Consider the following 18,280-nt stretch of genomic DNA (forward strand, 5'->3'; position numbering starts at 1 on the left):
CCTTGCAAGTATATAAGGTAGTTTTACAGCATCCCCCCCATATGCCCAGACTCACTAGCTAAGCATGGCTACAATCCATCTCTCGCTCTTTGTTTCCTCTCTTCCCCTGACCTACCTCTGAGGATCTCAAGGAAGCACACCAGACTCTCCCCTCCACCACTCCATCCCCACCAACATAACAGGCTGACTGACTGGCCGCGGGTGACCTAGATGACAAGGTCTTAGCTCAGGAGGAGGGGGAAGTCTGAACCCGGCTCCCCAAGATCCCCCCCCCCATTTCCAGTTCTCATCCCTCCTGCGTTTCCCACAGGACTGATGAAGAAGTGGTTTCTGGAACCTCCAGGGGATGCTTTTTGTTCTCCTGCAGCCCCCTTTCCCTCATGGGATGAGAACAGGTGGGGAGGAGAAGGGACGTTGCCATCCTTCACCCATCCTGACACTCTGCCTCCTGGCTAGACATGTCAGCCCCCAGGTCCAGGTGGGAGATCCCCCGATTTCAGGGGCTTCTCCCTGTTGTGGATGAAGTGGTCAGTGGGGGAAACCCTGTCCCTAAACAGGGATGTTGCTGCAATAACATCACCTGGAAGTTACATCATTGTGTCAGCAATGTCTTGTGGGGACGCTCTGGTATTTGGGCAAACTCTATGGTTTGAGGGTGAAAAAACCATAGAGTTTCACCCAAATACCAGAGCATCCACAAAGTAATGACATAACTTCCAGGTGATGTCATTGCACCTACCCCCCAAAACACCCCCAAATCTGCCCGCTGGAATGATGAGGGGACCTGGCAACCCTGCTCCTGGCTCTGCAGTTGTTCAGACATGTGGCAGCAACAGCAGCGCCCCCTTTCCTCTTCTCTCCTCCACTTGCTTCTAAGGCTGGGGTTGCGGTCACATGTGCCAGAAAAAACGGGGGGAGGAAGCGAGGCTGTGTCCTACAGAGGAATTTGACCCGCAGTTGCACAATCACACCTCCCTTTGAAGCTGTGGGCGCAGTCCATCAGTGTGTGATCAGATGCAACTGCGGGTGAGTCGGGGTTTTTTTTGTGCCGTGTGTTTCCCATGCGCTTAAACGAGGGATCGATGAATCGCACCTCCACACTGAGGGCTTCCTGTGGAGTTTGCGATGATGCGCATACTGCAAAGGGGGAAAAAACAACAGTATGGATCCGGGATGGCCTCATCAGACCATCCCGATGCCATGAGAGTGTGCTGGAGCAATCAGACTCGAGAAAGTCCGTCGCGGCCCGTCGCAACCCAATTACTACCGGGTTTCCCTCGGTGTCTTTAACTCTGCTTCTGCGGTGGAGCAGAACGGGTTATCGACGGCTGTGGGACACTACCCAGATGTTGTTGTCTGATCACGCCCTTTAAATCTGCCCGGCATTCGCACCTATGTCGAGTCTAATTGTGCATATGATCACAGCCTGGGACATCTTTCCTCTCAAGAGTGGCATGTACAAGACAACCCAGTTGCCTTCCAATCCACGCACTGGTCCTTCTCCTCCTCCTCTCTCCCCTACCAGCCCCATCTGTTCATTGGCAAACCGCCGCTCCGCACACGCACTCTCACCAATCCTCCTCATGGTCTCTGTTTGAAAAACTGTGAAGCTGGTTGATGCAACAGTGGCAGTGCTGGCTGCTCAGCTCCATCCTCCCATGTAGTGGCTTTGCCAATCTTCACTGAGCTGCGGTCGGAGGAGGCGGGAGGGGAAATAAACAACATGCCTCTTCTTTTTCCACCTTAGCTGGCATTCCCCACACACTATTTTACCTCAGCCTCTTCGCTCCCCCCTAGCCATCTCCTTTCTATTTCTTGACAGCTTCGATCACAAACACCTCATCGTGTGTGCCTGCTGCCCCCCCCCCCAGCAGCCTTCCGCCTTCCCTCTCTCACACAAGATGCTCACAGGACAGATAAGAGCCCTGGATGGGCCGATTCCAGCCCACAAGCCGTATGTTCGATACCCCTGCTCTACAGCATCCTTTTTCAAGTGTGGAGTCTTTGGTGAGGGACTTTTATCAAAAGCCTTTTGGAAATCCAGATAAACAATGTCAACCAGTTTATAAGTTTGTTGGCACTTTCAAAGAACTCTAAAAAGGTTAGTGAGACTGGACTTATCTTTGCAGAAGCTATGTTGGTTTTCCATTATTTGCTAAGTTGCTCCTTGTAAGTGCAAGGTTAGGAGCTGCACTGACGGGAAAGTTTGATACTTGGCTTTAGCTACCTGCCAACTGTCATAGAATTGCCTCTTTAACCATAATGTGAGGACTGGTGGTGAGTGGGGGTGGGGGGGAGATGCGAGTAAAATAAATGAATGGCAGATGAAAAGTTTAATCTTTTGTTTTTAACCAGTTCACAAGGAACTGGAATTGAGGATCCCTTTACCTTCTGCAGCAGCAGGAGACTAGCCAAAGATGTTACTTCTTTTTTTTGTTCAAATATCAGTGCTATTATAATAAAATGGCCTACCTGGGGAAAAGATCAAGAGGTCCCCCATTTTTTGACAAGTGCCTAAATGTTGCTTTTAGGACATTCCAGCAGAACAGGACAGATTGGTATGCAATAGGTAATAGAAAGGCTGAACAAGATTTTTAGCCCTCTTAATCTGCAAACGTGGTTGCACTGAGTGTTCTCCTCTGTTTTCCGTTGAAATCCGGCTTTCTTGCGTGCCCTAATGCAAAATGGGAACTGTGGCTTTATGTGGGCAGTGGGCTCGCTGCCTCTCTGTGTGTGTCTAGTGGAGTAAATCTCTGGAGCCAGCATCCAGGGCAGGCTTTAAGTTGTTGTTGGCATTAACCTGAGTCTGATTAGGGTTGCTATATTCTGGGTAAAAATTAATAGTTTCCGCTTACAAATGTGCGATCTAGGTCCATGTTTACCTGGAGTTAATTCAACTGGCTTTATTCCCTGGTGATTGCACTGTACTTCGTGGTGATTGCACTGTACTTCGATTTAGAAAGGTGCAACTGATTGTTCTCCTGTAGTGTACATTTTATCTCCTGATTTCTTCCTGTACAACTTTGTTTGCTGGATTTCCTTTACAATCCTGACACTGACTATAAGCCCTATTGATTGGCACGATCCGCTTTTCTAGGCACGGGTTTGAGCATACTCTGCTCTGTCTCTTTAACGGAGCGCGTGCAAGAGGGAGTGGCCTGCTGTATATCTCTGTGCCGCTGGGAAAGGGATGAGGGGGGAGCGCGCGCGCACATGCACCGTGCGCACGCGTCTCTTTCCCACCCTACCCAGCTAGAATCCGCTGCTGCTGCCTCCCCGCGCTCCTCCCTTTTGCGCGCGCTGCTCGCCGCCGCCTCATTGGCCGGGTGGTGTCAGGTGACCCTGTGTTATTTCCTGTGTGTGTGAGGGGAGAATGGAGAGAGAAACCTCCGAGCCACCACCGCGGAGCCGCCCCCGTCCCGAAGCGGATCCCGGCTATCCTCCGCGCCACTGAAAGACCCCACCCGCTCCGCGCTCCCCTCTGGGGGGCGGGGAGAAGGAGAACGAGGCTTAGGTATGATTTCTGTAGGCTTGAGCCCCATCGCGGGCCCCGATGGAAGGGGCGGGGCGCAAATATGGAGGGGGGAGAAGGAGATGGGGTGCCAGGCGGCCCGTGGGCCGCTGCATCCGTGCCTCTCCGCTAGCCTGGTTGTAGTACTCATAATATAAATACACACCGCTGGATCGAGCGGAGTGGAAATGCCAAGGTTGGGTTGGAGTTAGGTCAGTCTTCAAGCTCAGATAATTATATTTTTTATTAATTCACAATCGCGTGTTTTAGAACCCTTTGGGCTCTCTATCATATTTTTATCTTTGAACTTCTTTTACAGGAATAAAGGGGGCATCCAGAGGGGGTGGTGAAATGGCTTGTTGGACACCTGACGAATGTGACCGTCTTTCTTTCTTGGGTGGGATTATGCTTACTGAAACTCCCTTCGAGGAAGGGGAAGGCATCCCATCTCATGTTGCACTGCCCAGAATTCATGTTTGAGAACTCCTTGAGATCACCTTGATTCCTCAGTTCTTGCACGTGCCTTTAGGTGAAGTTTGTATGGAATGGAGCAAGGAACATTGAGTTAGGCCCTATGATACTGCGGTCAAACAGATTTTGCTTCATCCTTTAAAAATCTGTTGTAGATAGGACTTTCATTCAGTGTTATGGAAATAATTGTTTTTTCTTCCAGTGTATTAGTATGTAAACTAATCTCCACTTTCTAAAATAACTGTGTGGCAAAAACCACTGAGGCTGTATGCCTCCCTGTTTTTGCCTGTGAATAAGTGAAGTGTGAATTGGGGTTGGGATGACAACAAACTGAGGACAGTATAACTGCCCCATTGTTGTGTCCATATGAGCAAAATAAAATCACATGAAATACTTACATTAATATTTCATCCACTGTTTATCTGATGAATACATGATCATTTTTTTTCTTGGCAGAAGTTGAAAGTTGGTTTGAAAGTGGTGGTGATGGAAAGTGCCATCAAGTCACAGCTGACTTATGGTGACCCCATAGGGTTCTCAAGGCAAGAGACATTCAGAAGTGGTTTGCCATGGCCTGGCCTCCTTTGCGCCCCTGGTATTCCTTGGAGGTCTCCTATCCAAATACTAGTCCAAATACTAGTCAGGGTTGACCCTGCCTAGTTTCCACATTCTGACAAGATTGAGCTGTCTAGGTCAGGGCCATTTAAAAGTATCCCCACTCTTTCTCAGTTTCTTGTAAGACCTGCAGGATGGCACTGTAGCTACATTTTAAAAGCTATTGCCTTGAACACTTAAATAAAGTAGTAATAATTTATGGTGGGCAGAATTAGAGCTGAAAGGATCTTGTTTACTTTTCAGTATGCTTAAGAGGGTGTTCTAACTAAACCATAAAGTAACTTCATATTTTCCAGTATCCATGTTGTGACTAGGAATAATTTTATTGATTGAGAGGTGGCAAGATAGTTTTTGGACGGTAGGCAGTGAGAGCATAAGAATTGACTTGAGAGATCTGGATTGAAAGCCTGTTGAGCCACAAAGTTAACTTGGGGAGTGGCTCATGGTTACCGTCTTTCAGCCTAATGTATATCACAGGTTAAATGGGATAAGTCCAGTCTATTCTACCCTGAGTTTCTTGTCAAAGGGCAAGACAGAAATGCAAAAACACCAGCTCTCTTATCTAGTTTGCTTTTTGTATGCCAAGTACTGACATAACATTAAAAAATTGGGCCTCCCTTCAGTTGGGGCAATATTTTATGTTTTTAATTTTTTTGGTATTGTATGGAAATAGATAATTATTTTCTAGGAGGGCTACATCAGTTTAATACTATTATTGCAATAAAAAGTGGTGAATACTAGTTTTTCCATTTTTGTTCTATCATATACTTTAAATGGCATATCACATTATTCTAGTCTAGTTCAGTTAGCAATACTTAGAGTAACTACTGTATTTCAGTGTGGTCTCTAGATCAGAATTAGTTATCAGTCTCAGGGATTGGGTCCATTATATTCTCTATGCAGAGATCTGTGGAATAGAAATGTCTTTCTGTACAACTGAAGGCTTTGATGGGTGTGTATATTGCACTTTTTATTAAAGTTGTCCCTACTTGGCAGTAAGGGAGGACTTTGGAAAGAGATCCTCAAGTGGCAGATTTGTAATAGTTTTTTTTAAAAAAACTTTTCTGGAATACATGTATGACAGTAGCTCAATAAAATGTATATGAAATACTCATGAAGTCTTACTGCTTCTCTGAGTTGATCTAGAGATATATGGATTGGTCTGTGTGATATCTCCATCACCCAATTCATGAAATTAACCTCTGCTTACAAATCACATTGTGGATACCACTTCTGTCACACCTTGATTCAGATGTGGTAGGCCCAGTTTGTGAACATGGGCAGACACCAAATTGCTTCAGAGACTAGATTTTAGCCACTAGTTTCTGTCTCTTCTTCAGATAAAAGAGAGGGCAGTGCTGAAGAATTTATACAAGAGCTTGAGAACTAGCGTGATTATAGAAGCTTCTGGTTTGCTATTGTCATTATGGATTCTGAGGTATTATGTGTATGTGAAAACCTTAATTTATTATTTATTTATTTATTTATTTATTTATTCGGCTTATATACCGCCCTGACCCTGAAGGGTCTCTGGGCGGTTTACATACAGAGTCTAAGTCTACTTTCCCTGTCTACGGCCACATAGTACAGGGGCAGGGGCTGCCTACCGGCACCCAGGTGGTGGGGCTTGCTGTTCTCCAGCACGGCTCCTACTTCTTCCGGCGGTCTTCAGGGTCGGTGCTTTCGTCCTGGCGTCCAGGGATAGGTCTTCCTTTCTTCAGCGGGCCCATCTGGTGCACGGTTTGCGTTAGCGCGGCTCCGGTTAACGTCCATTTTGGCTCCGCCGCGCCTGCGCCTCCGCGTCACCGCGCCTTCCGCCTCTGCCGTCATCCGTTCCACCGCTCGATGTTGCACTTTGCTGGCCACCAGGGCTTGCCCCACCTTGTTTTAGCCCTCCTAGCTGTGCTGCAGCCACTGCTCCTCAGCACCTGAAATGGTCATCAAAGGAGAGTAAGTGGTGGCGGTGGCAGTAAGAGGTGCAGTGGGGCCTATAGCTGCTACAGCAATTGGAGACTTCTGTACGTACAGTGACAATTCTCAGCCTCCTATCTGATAACTAAGTTGGTGTCCAGATAATTTTGCTTCTAATGATGAGGGGGGAAATCCTCTTTGGTGTTCAGACAGTATGTGCTGCTTATTTTTTTTAGTGCTAAAAATGTAAAAGCTTAGCATTTGATCAGTTAATTTATTTAAAACCATAAGTCATCACATAATTGGCATTTGATCACTCACACTGGAAAAACATACATACCATAGGCTGTAGCTGTTCCTAATCACCAGTTGCTGAGTAAAACCTTCTGTGAGGTGGATTATTGCCATAATTTCAAGTCTGCTAAGCAGGCAAATATATTGGTATCAGAAGTTTAAGAATATAGTATGCATTGGGTTCTGTTAGCCATTAATGAGAATCAGAGGTCTGTAATATGTTGATTTTGAAAACCTGTGTGCAGCTTGGCTATATCTCAACCATGATAAAATCTCTGGGTAGGATCCCTCAGTCTGTTCATGCAAGGGCTGTGAACTTTTCCTATGTTCGCGGCTGTGCCCTGCAGTCCCTTTCAACCATAGGAGGCAGGGGCCATTTTGCCCCTTTCCTGTCCTCACTGCAGCCTCCTGAATTAGATGGCAATTGGTCTTGTGTGGCTGTTAATTGACTTTTGCTGGAAGGGTCCCTTAGGGGGAAGGGAATATAAGAAAGATGCTAAACTGTTGGCACCTTTTTGCTGATGGAACTATCTTGTCTATGCATTTTTACCTTGCCCTTATGTTCTTAGTGGTCCATCTGGTAATCCAACATCATGTCTCATACAGTGGCCAACCAGATACTCTGCAGGGCCAACATCAGCATATAAACCAAGGCCTGTCCTGTGATATTGGCTCCTGGCACTGGTATTCAGAAGTTTACTGCTTATGAATGTGGAGGTTCCCTTTAGTCACCATGGCTAGTAGCTAGCCACTGATAGAACTATCATCTGTGAATCTGTCAAATTCTTTTTTTTAAGTTCCTATGCCTGTGGCCATTACTACATCCTCTGGCAGCAAATTCCATATTCTAATCACACATTGGGTAAAAATGTATTTTCTTTTGTTCATTCAGATTTTACTACCATCAACTTCATTGGAACCCCCCCCCCCCCAAGTTATAGTCTTTTGAGGGAAGAAGAAAACATTCTCTCTGTCTACTCTCTCTACCCCATGCATAATTTTATAGACCTCTATTGTGTTCCTTGTAAGTCATCTTTGTTCTAAATTAAAAAGTTCCAGACCCTTTCCTCCTCATAGGAAAGGTGCTTCAACCCCTCAATTATCTTGTTTGCCCTCTTCTGTACTCTTTTCAGCTCTGCAATATTCTTTTTGATATATGGTGGCCAGATGCACACACAGTATTCCAAATGGGGCCACACTATAGATCTATACAGGAGTATAATAATATCGACCGTCTTATTTTCAGTCCCCTTCCTAATAATCCCCCTTTTCACTGTTGCAGCACATTAGGGAATTTTTATTAAGCTATCCAGTACTATGGCCCTGAGGTCACTTTCCTTCCCAGTCTCAGCAAGTTCAAACCCTATTAGCAAACGCATCGCCTTAACGTTACCCACATTGAACTTCATTTGTCACTTTGTTGTCCATTTATCTTTTTTCCAAGTAGCTTAGGGTGGTGTAAGCAGTTGTCCCACCCATATTTATTTTTTGAAAACTATTGTGAGAGTCAGTGAATGACCGGCCCAAGTTATCCCAATGAATATTGTAGCTGAGTGAAGATTTGTACTTGGGTCTTTGTGGTCTTAATCCAACAATTAAACAGCATTGGTTTTCATGCCTCTAACAGCCATAAACTTGGGGAAACAGTTGCACCATCACCTCCACCAGCAACACTGCTATGCCAATTAGACAGGTTTTATTATAGGTGTGAAAGGAGCAGCCATGGACACGCATCCTCCCATTCCACTGAGCAGAGTCTGAAGCCTTCCTCCAGTGGGAACAGCCTGAGCTGGAGGAGCTTCTTCCAATCTAAGGCAGAATGCCATGGGGCTGAACTGAGTGGGTCATGGTGGTTCTATTTTTACCCTCCCCCCCAGCAGCTTTTTTTTGCCCTGGGAAAGTTAATCCCTGGGGTCTTGTGACCCCGTGGTAATAGCTGTATGGGTCAGTGGGTTGCACTAGGCAGGGGTAAAGGGGTGAGATTTCTTCCTCTTCCATCAGAAGAACTGCACTGTTTTTTTTCTTAAACGTTCAATTTTTATAGGTTTACCAAACTCTGCTTTCATCAAAGATGACCAGAAGCAATAAAATATCAGAACTGAGGAAGACAAGGGGAAAATGTTTATCAAAAATGAGCAATCGCTTCTGTGTAACTAGCTGAATATATTTAATGCTGTGTAGGTATTTTAGTCCTTTTCATAATTTTAAACCTTATACAGTTTTTTCCTTGTAATAGCCTTTTCTGTTTGCTTATATTTAAACTTTTACTTTGCTTAACACTTATTTTCATTTTTATCCTTTATTAAAACATGGTGCTGTAATATATGTGTATTGTATTGGTTTATTTCTATTACCTTTTTCCTTCATTGTGGAGTACTGGGAACTTAGATGAGTAGATCCAGGATCTGGAGTAGTGTGGAGTTGTCATCCCAAAAATGTCCCCCTTTTTGCCACATAGGCATGGTCAGATGTGAAAACCATAATGTACATTGCCTTCATGTTCTTCTAGACGCCTCAAATAAAAGGCAAATGGTTTGCTTGCTGTCGTGCTGGTATCAGGTTAGAGAGTTAAACTAAAGTATCTACAAAGAACACTGTGTTTTCTGGGAAGTTAGTGGGTAGCAAAAAACCCTGATAAAATGGGTGCCACAGTATTGGTTCTTGATACTGAAAACAGTGAATGAGATCTTGAATCTGTTTATGCTGGAGTATAGGAATGCTGTCATTGGGTCACTCAAGACACCCACATAAGTAGCCTGTTGATCCATTTTTATTCTGCCCTTCTAAGAAGCTCAGGGCATCTTACATGGTTCTTCTGCCCCCACCCCTTAGGTTTTCCCCTTGATAACCCCATGAAGTCATACTGAGACACTGTCCCAGGGTCATCCAGTGAGCTGCTTTGCTGAGTAGTGGTTTGAATCCAGTTGTCCCAGATTCTGGTCCCTTCCTAGACTGTGTTATTTCAGGATGAGTGTGTTGGGGTTGCATATTTAAATGGTTCCTCCCACACTTTAGCAACCACTAGCTTGTCAGAGAGAAGGATTGTAGCTGTCTTTCTGAGGTGCTAGTCCATGATATGTAGGTAGAATTTTTGGGGGGAGGGTGCTGCCAGTATATTCTCCCCACTTGTTTTTTTAAGTGGTCACATTCCAGAAAGGCAAAATAGTGTGCATGTTTTCTGTTTTGAATATGTAGCAAGGCATGCTGTTAACATTTACAATTGTGAAGACATGGTTCTATGAAAAGGAGCGCTGTTTATGGTTCAGATGTGCCACCAAACCATGTTTTGGTAGTATTCGAATGACCTGTATGCTCACGTGCACCCTGCCCTTGGCACTTTGAGTCATTTGTTTGCAGTTTAGCACAAAATTACAGTTTGATGTTGTATCCAGATACGTACTGTGCTTTCCATAAGAGATAGTGGAATTCCACTTTTTGTTTTCAATTCTGGTTTGGGGGAGGGCGAGTGAGTGGGTATTGCAAATTGTAAGTCTGTTTATTTTCCTCAGCCTAACCTGCTTTGCCACAAAGGACTGGTTCTGAGACTTCCAGAGTCTCCTGAGACAGATTCTCTCACAACTAAAACTCAGGAGATACAAACCCTATCTCTACACATTCACTAGTCTGGCCTGCTTACACACAAGGCAAACTCTGAGACAGGATCCCTCTAGTCACATATACTCGGGTATAGGGTAGTTATTGCCCTACCTTGCTGGAGGGAGAAAAAGATCAGAAAGAGGTAGGGCAGAAGCTGCACCCAAGCATCAGAGGAAAACTTTTAAAGTTCCATTTAGAACTGAGCTCACTCTTAATATGATAGCAAAAATTAAGGTACTTGTGGAAAGAGAGAATAGGTTGCATCAGTTTGCAATTTTCTGTCAAATTTAGGGTATATTTGCAATTTTGCTTATTGAAAACTAAGGCATTCTTAATTTTTTAATTCCATAAAAATGTCACATGTTCAGTTTTATATGCTAAGTTATAAACTATATAGTTTATGTTGTTAAAGCAGTAAAATTAGTTTAGGTTTGATAGGATATTAAGTAGTGCATATATTTTTTAATAGCCCATTTTCATTCACCTCCCCCTGGGGAAAAAGTTTTTTCCCTGTGGCTTCAAAATTTACAGAAATACTATATCTCTAACAGTGGGATTTACTTCCAGGTATGTGAGCATAGGATTTCAGCCTCGTTATACCTTCTTCTGTTATCTTATGGGTGAAGCTGTACAAGTGTACATTATGTCTTCACTCAAATAATTGGTTTTTGTCTTTCCTTTACATTTTTTTCTTGGAGCAACCAGCCTGAAGGAGAGTATTTCTGTGCAACTCAAACTTAGATACTACATTATGAACGTAATAAAGGTTTATTTTATTGACCCTGTAACTTTATAATCAATGGATCCCTAATGTTGGTTTGCTGTAAAAAACCTCAGCAGTAGATAGCTTTGTAGGTAGATAGCTTTGGAAGGTTCTTTCAAAATTGGATTACTGAACAAGATACCTGTTGTGTTGAATGCAGGTCACTTAAGATCTCAAATATGAAATGTTCAAAATTAGTGGTCTGCTACTTAAAATGTCATAGTCAATGATAATGGGTTTTCTGCAGAAATTAGAACTGGAAATTTTTCTGGGAAATTATCTGATGGCCTAAATAGAGCATGATCTGATTTAGTATGTTTGTTTTGGCTGTTTGGTGTAGTGGTTAAGTTTGCGGACTCTAATCTGGGAGAACCGGGTTTGAGTCCCCACTCCTCCACTTGCACCTGCTGATGTGACCTTGGGTCAGTCACAAGCTCTGGCACAGCTGTCCTTGAAAAAGAGCAATCTGTGTCAGAGCTCTCTCAGCCCCACCCACCTCACAGGGTGTCTGTTGTGGGGAGGGGAAGGGAAAGGAGTTTGTAAGCCGCTCTGAGACTCCTTCAGGAGTGAAGGGCGGGGTATAAATCCAATCTCTTCTTTTTCTCTTCTTCTTATGTTTAATAAACAAACTTAAAAAGTACCCCCTGGCATTTGTGTCCCCCTGGCAACAAGTACCTGATAGGAACTATTTGATTAGGGGAACTATTTGATTAGGGGAAAAATCAACTAAGTCTGATTTAAAAGTTACGTTGAAAAAAATTCAAAGCTTTACATGGAAACTTTTTATTGGAATAAATAATTGTGAAAAGTTGAAGACAGTATAGCATGTACTTTCACTTACGTAGTTTAAATATAAAAAAAAAGCACTAAAAACTGTTGACATGCTAATTTAAGCATACCGCAAGAACTGGGCATGAGATGTCATGGATGTGATTCCCCACTCAACTGTGCAAACAAAATTTAACTGTCATTCACAGAACTCACTTGGGTACCTCATAACTTGTGTTACTTGTTGGTTCCATATCAGATTGGTCCCTTCTACCACTTAAACGGAGAAAAAGATTTTAAATTGGATTTAAACTGTATAGCCAATCAGGTGAATCCATAACTTAATTTTTAAACTTAAATTATTATGATTGTTTGTGGTTTTATCCACCCACACTTGGTTCACAATCAGTAAAACATACATGTACTATCTCACACAGTTCCTAGGGATAATCAACTAAAAACATTAATTACAAATTTGAAACTACAAAGCTTGTCTAATATATTGTATTGGCAACAACATCCATTCATTGGGTTGAATCTTGTCAGCAGAACCTGCTGCAGTCACCAGTCTTCCTGGCTTTCCTCTCACCAGAAGCCATATCTTATCCTGGGAAACTTTATTCCTGGAGTATTGGGCCCCTTGTGGCATAATAGCCACATGGGTCATGAAGCTCCTGTGGGGTGTGCATTTGGCCTATAATGAGCTGGAAAAATATCAAAAAAATACCTTATTGGTATTTTCCGCATATTTTTTCCAGCCAGATATAGAGACTGGTATTTTTGGCTATCTGAAAATGGCTGACCTGGAAAATCCTGAACATATTCAGGATTTTTTTTTTTTTTGGACCACTGGACAGCTTAAGGTACAGGGTGTTTAAAGGGATTGCAGTCCCTTTAAACTCCTGGGTGAATTCACAGTTTGAGTTCACTCACGGCCCGCAAAAGGCATTTGAAGGGACTGCGGTCCCTTTATATGCCTTTTCCCCTCCACTGGAAACAATGGAGGATGGGGGTGGCTCTGTTGGGCAGTTCGGTTTAAATTGGGCTGCCCAGGAGAACCCTAGCTGAGCCTGTGATGAGAACTCTCTGCAGGATTGGCTCCTTGGCAGGCTCTGCTGGGCAGTCCGGGGAGAACTGCAAAGAGGAGCCATCCCAGGATCGGAGGAGATGGCAGGAGCTGACAGCTCCATGCTGCCTTGGCTGGTGCTGACTGCTCTAGGATTGGAGGGGGTGGAGGGAGCTCTCAGCTCCTACCGCCCCAGCTGATCCTCTTGTTTTTTTCTTCTTAGGTCCATGTGACCCAAAAAAATTAGGGAATCCTGAATATTTCCCAAATCCGAATACCATACTGGTATTGGGATTTGGGAAATACCAATTTTTTTTTTGTTCAATAGAAGGTAAAGGTAAAGGTTTCCTTGCTTGAAAGTCAGTCAAATCTGACTCTAGGGGGCGATGCTCATCTCTGTTTCCAAGCCGAAGAGCCAGTGTTGTCCAAAGATGTTTCCGTGGTCATGTGGCCGGCATGACTAAACGCGGAGGCACACAGAATGCTGTTACCTTCCCACCAAAGCGGTACCTATTTATCTACTTGTAATTTCTTGCTTTCGAACTGCTAGGTTGCAGGGAGCTGGGGCCAGAGACGGGAGCTCACTCCATCACACAGCACTCGGGTCTTGAACTGCCAAGCCACCGACCTTCTGGTCTGCAGCTCAGCAGCTTAACCTCTGAGCCACCACAGCCCTCTTTGGTTCAATATACTGAAACCCAAAAATACCAGGTTTTTTGTTATTGTTGTTGTTTTTTAACACCCCAGGCTCTATTGGGGAGGTGGAAGAGAGAGAAATTGCTCTTTTCTAACTCTACCATGAAAGAAAAGCACAATTTCACCCCATCCATTGCAGTCTCTCCACTCACGTGGCTGTTACTTAACATGGGCCTTGTGATCTTGTGAATAAATTTTCCTGGAGTCAGAAATTACTTGCTGGGGTAAGCTGGAAGAGTTGCAGTTATTGTGCTGGATGTATCCCATAGTTAATGTTATGAAACAATTACTCTTTAGAAATGGAAACTTTTCTGTCTTGTATCTCTGGCCATGGTGGATGGTATGCTGAAATTATTGTTTGACAACTGCAATGTAAATAGACAAACAATATCGAACCTATTAGAAAAATCACTTGTAAAATTAAAATATTCAAGTTGTATTTGGCGTAGTTACAACTTGAAAGTTAACGGGTTCTTTGTGATGCCATCTTGAAAACAACAGATGGGCAACAGTATTTAAAATACTTTGAGGATCCAGAAAGAAAAAATTTTGGGACGTGGAGGTGCGAAGTACTTAGACTTATAAATTAGTTTAAGCTTAAATACTATGCAGAAAAACACAAAGCAGTGTCCTGTCAAAACTGTACAATTATACAGCCCTTCTTTCAGATTTGAGATGGTGTATGTTGCCTCCTTCCCTCACTTGAACAACCTAAATGCAAATATAATTACAAAAACTATTAGTGCAACATAATATGAAAACAAAATTTCCCAAATGGCCACTGTGTAATTAAATGCTGTAGAGAACGAAACAATATGAGAAGGTGGGCTTTCCTAGACAGCAAATTCCAAAGAGTCCGTGCCCAGTTTAGCATCTCCCCCCTCCTTCTTTTCTTGTTTTCAAAATGGAGGAGTCATGGATCTGTGTCTCCCCAATCAACCTCAGAAGATGTAGGAGAGGTGTTTTTTCAGGTGCATGGGGCCTGGACCAGTACCTAACTGAGTGTGACAGCTAACTGATAATGCAGCATGTAAGAGGTGTGTGTATATTGTGTTCCCTGTAAGCTTACTTGCTAAATGGAACGCGGATCCCAAGTTCTGCATTGCTTAGGGACAGCCTAGCGTAAAATGTCTAGCACTAATTCAAATGAAGGGTATGGGGATCATAACTGGGTTATCATCCAAAAATGTGTTCAAATAAACATTTGAAGTAAAGTCTTATTCTTTTCCAAGCAGGAGTTCTGAGCCAAATTATACAGCAAAACATTATTTCATACAGTGAGTGATAGATTTCTGAAACTTGTTGGTATGGAATGTTCTGTACAGCAGCACATGAAAATAGATTATTAAAATGATTATAGAGATGTAACTGTTATTCAAGATGGTTAAGGAATATAACAGAAAATGACTCTGAGGTCATCAAATAAAATTCCTATTAAAATACAAGATTGCTTTATTCTCTTCTGTCAATTTCAATGTCTTTGTTTCATATAGCTCCTAATACATCGCTAGTGCTAATTAAGGGTCTTGTTAACACTAACAACACACTGTTCTTAAATTCATTCAAAATATTAAAACTACTCAAACCTAAGCACTATTTGTACATGCATATTCATAACAAACAATAAACAAAACCATTCCAGGTTCTTTGAAATGAGTTCATTGTTTCTAACACAAAAAAGATCTTCCCATAATAAATCATAAATGTTACTTTTAAGGTGTGTTTTCATATCAAGGAAGACAGTACTGTGTGATAATCAGGTTCTCACAGCTGATTATAAGAAATAAATGGCATGGATGGATATTGTTATAAGTGACCTTTAACCATTCCATCAAGAGTTGGGTGGGGATCTTGTTCACTATGGAGCACCATTGAGACCACTTAAGGCAGCTGCATCAGGTTTGAAAGCACACAGGGAACCCATGGCTGTTTACTTTACTGTAAAGTGGCAAATACCTATCTAAATGGATAGCTTAAGGTGCTCAGTGATCATCAGCAGGTAGGGCTGAGGTCTTCATTTGTATCCTCCTTTCAAAGATGATGTTTAATCACCTGTGTCTGTACACAGAACAAGAGAGGTTATAGCAGGGATACTCAATCAGTGGCTTAGGAGCCACTTGTGGGTCTTCTGAACACCATTCTTCAAAGTGGCTCCTGCCCCATATTTCAGGAAATCGGGCAAGGCCTTTGCTCAGTGGAGCTTGTGGTTGGTAGTTGGTTCCCATTGTGAAACAGCCATCACCAGAAGAATGTAAGCAGTGAGCCTTCCTGAGGCGCAAGCCTCCTGCCATGGATGGAAGTAAATGTGGCTTTTTTAATTGCTGAAAGTAAATTGCAAATGTGGCTCTCTGTGAGCCACAGAGTACCACTGGGTTATCTATTTGTTTAAAACATTTATTAGCTACCTTTCTACCTACAGGAACTCAAGGCAGCGTACAAAGTAAATAATAATAAAATGAAACCTGCTAGTTTAAAATGAATAATTTAAAACTACTGGTTGGCAAAAGAACTAATCAAATGCTGCCATGAATAAAATGGTCTTCAACTGCCTCCTAAAGATTGAGAGTAAGGGGGCTAGGAACACCTCCTGGGGAGGTCCATAATCATGACACAACCATTGAAAAGGGCCCTATCTTGTGAACCCACCAGACAAGCTTCTTTAGTTGATTGGGGCAGTCAAGACGGCCTCCTGTGATATTAGTTCCCAGGCAAAAATGTACAGGAGAACATGGTCCTTCAAATGGAAACCATTGTAATTGCGTTAATATTGTGGTCACATGATCCCAGTATTTGGCTCCAAGCAGCAGTCTAGCTGCAACATTCTGTACTAGCTGCAGCCTTCAAAAGCTCTTCAAGGGTAGCCTGAAGTAGAGTGCATTGAAGTAGTCCAGTCTAGATGTAACTAAGGCATGGATCACTGTGGCTAGATCTGACTGAGCCAGGAACAGGCGCAGCTGCTGCACCAGCCAAAGCTGGGTGAAAGCACTGTGAACCACAGCAGACACCTGAGTTTCTAAGGTGACTGTTGTGTCAGGTAGCACTCCCAAGCTGCAAAACTGACTTTTCAGGGGGAGTGTAACCCAATCCCAAGCAGGGGAGATCTCAGGTCCCTGGTCTGCCTTTCTACCAATATAATGCACCTCTGTCTTGTTAGGATTAAGCATGAGTTTGTTCACCTTCGTTGACCTTATTACTAACTTCAAGCACTGGTTTTGTACATCAACAGCTTCCTCAGAAGTAGGTGGAAAACAAAGGTAGAGTTGGGTATCATCCACATATTAGTGACACTGCAGCCAAACCTGATGACCTCTCCTAGTGGCTTCATGTAGATAGCACAGTAGGTAACATCGAATCCCGTGGAAGCCCAAAGGCCATTGCCTTTCAAAAAGGTTATAGGGCTAGTGGGCATGGTGCTGCATTTTCCAAAGACCAGTCTTTTTGAGGGATGTGACAAAACTCCAACACCGACTTAAGACTGCTTTAGTTGGACCAGCATAGTAGTTTGCTGCTGTGTAATTGGCTTTCGAGCAAGGGAACCTTTACCTTTACTTTAAAATGTCAAGTGGTGGGGTTTGCCAGTATCTTCAGGAGCAGCATGTAATCTTGACTCCCAGCATTATAAATCACATTTGCATTTTAAAATGTGGAAAATGTAATACACTTGGTATTTGAATTTGCCTTCTTGTTTCTAGTCATTTAAGATTAAGTTAATGTGCCAGTTTGCTTTAAGACCATGAGACCTGATTATCAAGAGGTCTACCTCCTTTTCTTATTATGAATGGAGAATATAAATGGTTATCAGACCGTTCTGTTGAGTCAGTTTTCTGATTACTGCAAACAGTCTTTTTTATGTGCTTGCAGTCGTGCTAAATTAGGAGCTGAGTCTGTGGTGTAGTGATCTTGGATCCTTGTATTGCCTTTGCTTTCATCTGGAGGAACATTGCTGTATGTGAGCTTCCAACCAAATTATGGAGTATGTGTGAGCAAGGATATGAATTCACTCATTCTGTCCTGAAATGCTTCTCATGTAAACTTTTGCACAGAAAGGCTGTGCAAAATTCTGTATGGTTCAGGAAGGTGAAAAAGCTCATTCTGACATACTAAAACTACAATCTGACAAAGGGAACTTTAACTCTCAGAAGCTCATATCCTGGAAACCTTGTTGGTCTCCAAGATGCTAATGGATTGAAATCTAGCTCTAGAAACTACCAAAGTGGATACCTGATAATATGGTATACATATGTTATAATTAATTCCTTCTGTCATTCATATCCAGTATAACAGATTAGTTCTTAGCAATTCTAATGGGAATATCTTGTGGGAAATCTTCTGCCCCACATTTGTAAATACAGTTTGTTTATCTGGAGTAGTTGGGGCTGTTGTGCTGCAAATCATATACTTAAGTATTTCTGTGCCAGCCTCAATTTGGTACAGAATTGATGGAATTGCATGTGAATGATGGGATTGTTGAATGTGATGATGGGAAACTGTGTTATAGAAACTGACTGACGTATAGTAATAACTCGTGGCCTGTAATTAATGTGATAAATTCCGTTGCTGTTTTCTCTATCAGCTTCTTTTTTTTGTA

The 18,280-nt window shown here is 42.9% G+C and overlaps 1 protein-coding gene across 3 annotated transcripts in view; it reads left to right on the forward strand.

The window, feature by feature from the left end:
* TCF20 (transcription factor 20 (AR1)) overlaps positions 1-18,280 on the forward strand; it is a 159,584-nt gene that overhangs the window by 63,116 nt on the left and 78,188 nt on the right. For 2 of the 3 annotated variants that reach the window (XM_015427265.1, XM_015427409.1), the window contains exon 1: positions 3,374-3,514. The exons of the other annotated variant lie outside the window; for it this stretch is intronic. The gene's annotated coding sequence lies outside the window, so the exon portion shown is untranslated. Of the gene's footprint in view, positions 1-3,373; positions 3,515-18,280 lie in introns of those variants that run through there. 3 annotated transcript variants of the gene reach the window in all.

The sequence above is a fragment of the Gekko japonicus genome, unplaced genomic scaffold, assembly GCF_001447785.1.
Source record: "Gekko japonicus isolate JY-2015 unplaced genomic scaffold, Gekko_japonicus_V1.1 scaffold660, whole genome shotgun sequence".
Taxonomy (NCBI): domain Eukaryota; kingdom Metazoa; phylum Chordata; class Lepidosauria; order Squamata; family Gekkonidae; genus Gekko; species Gekko japonicus.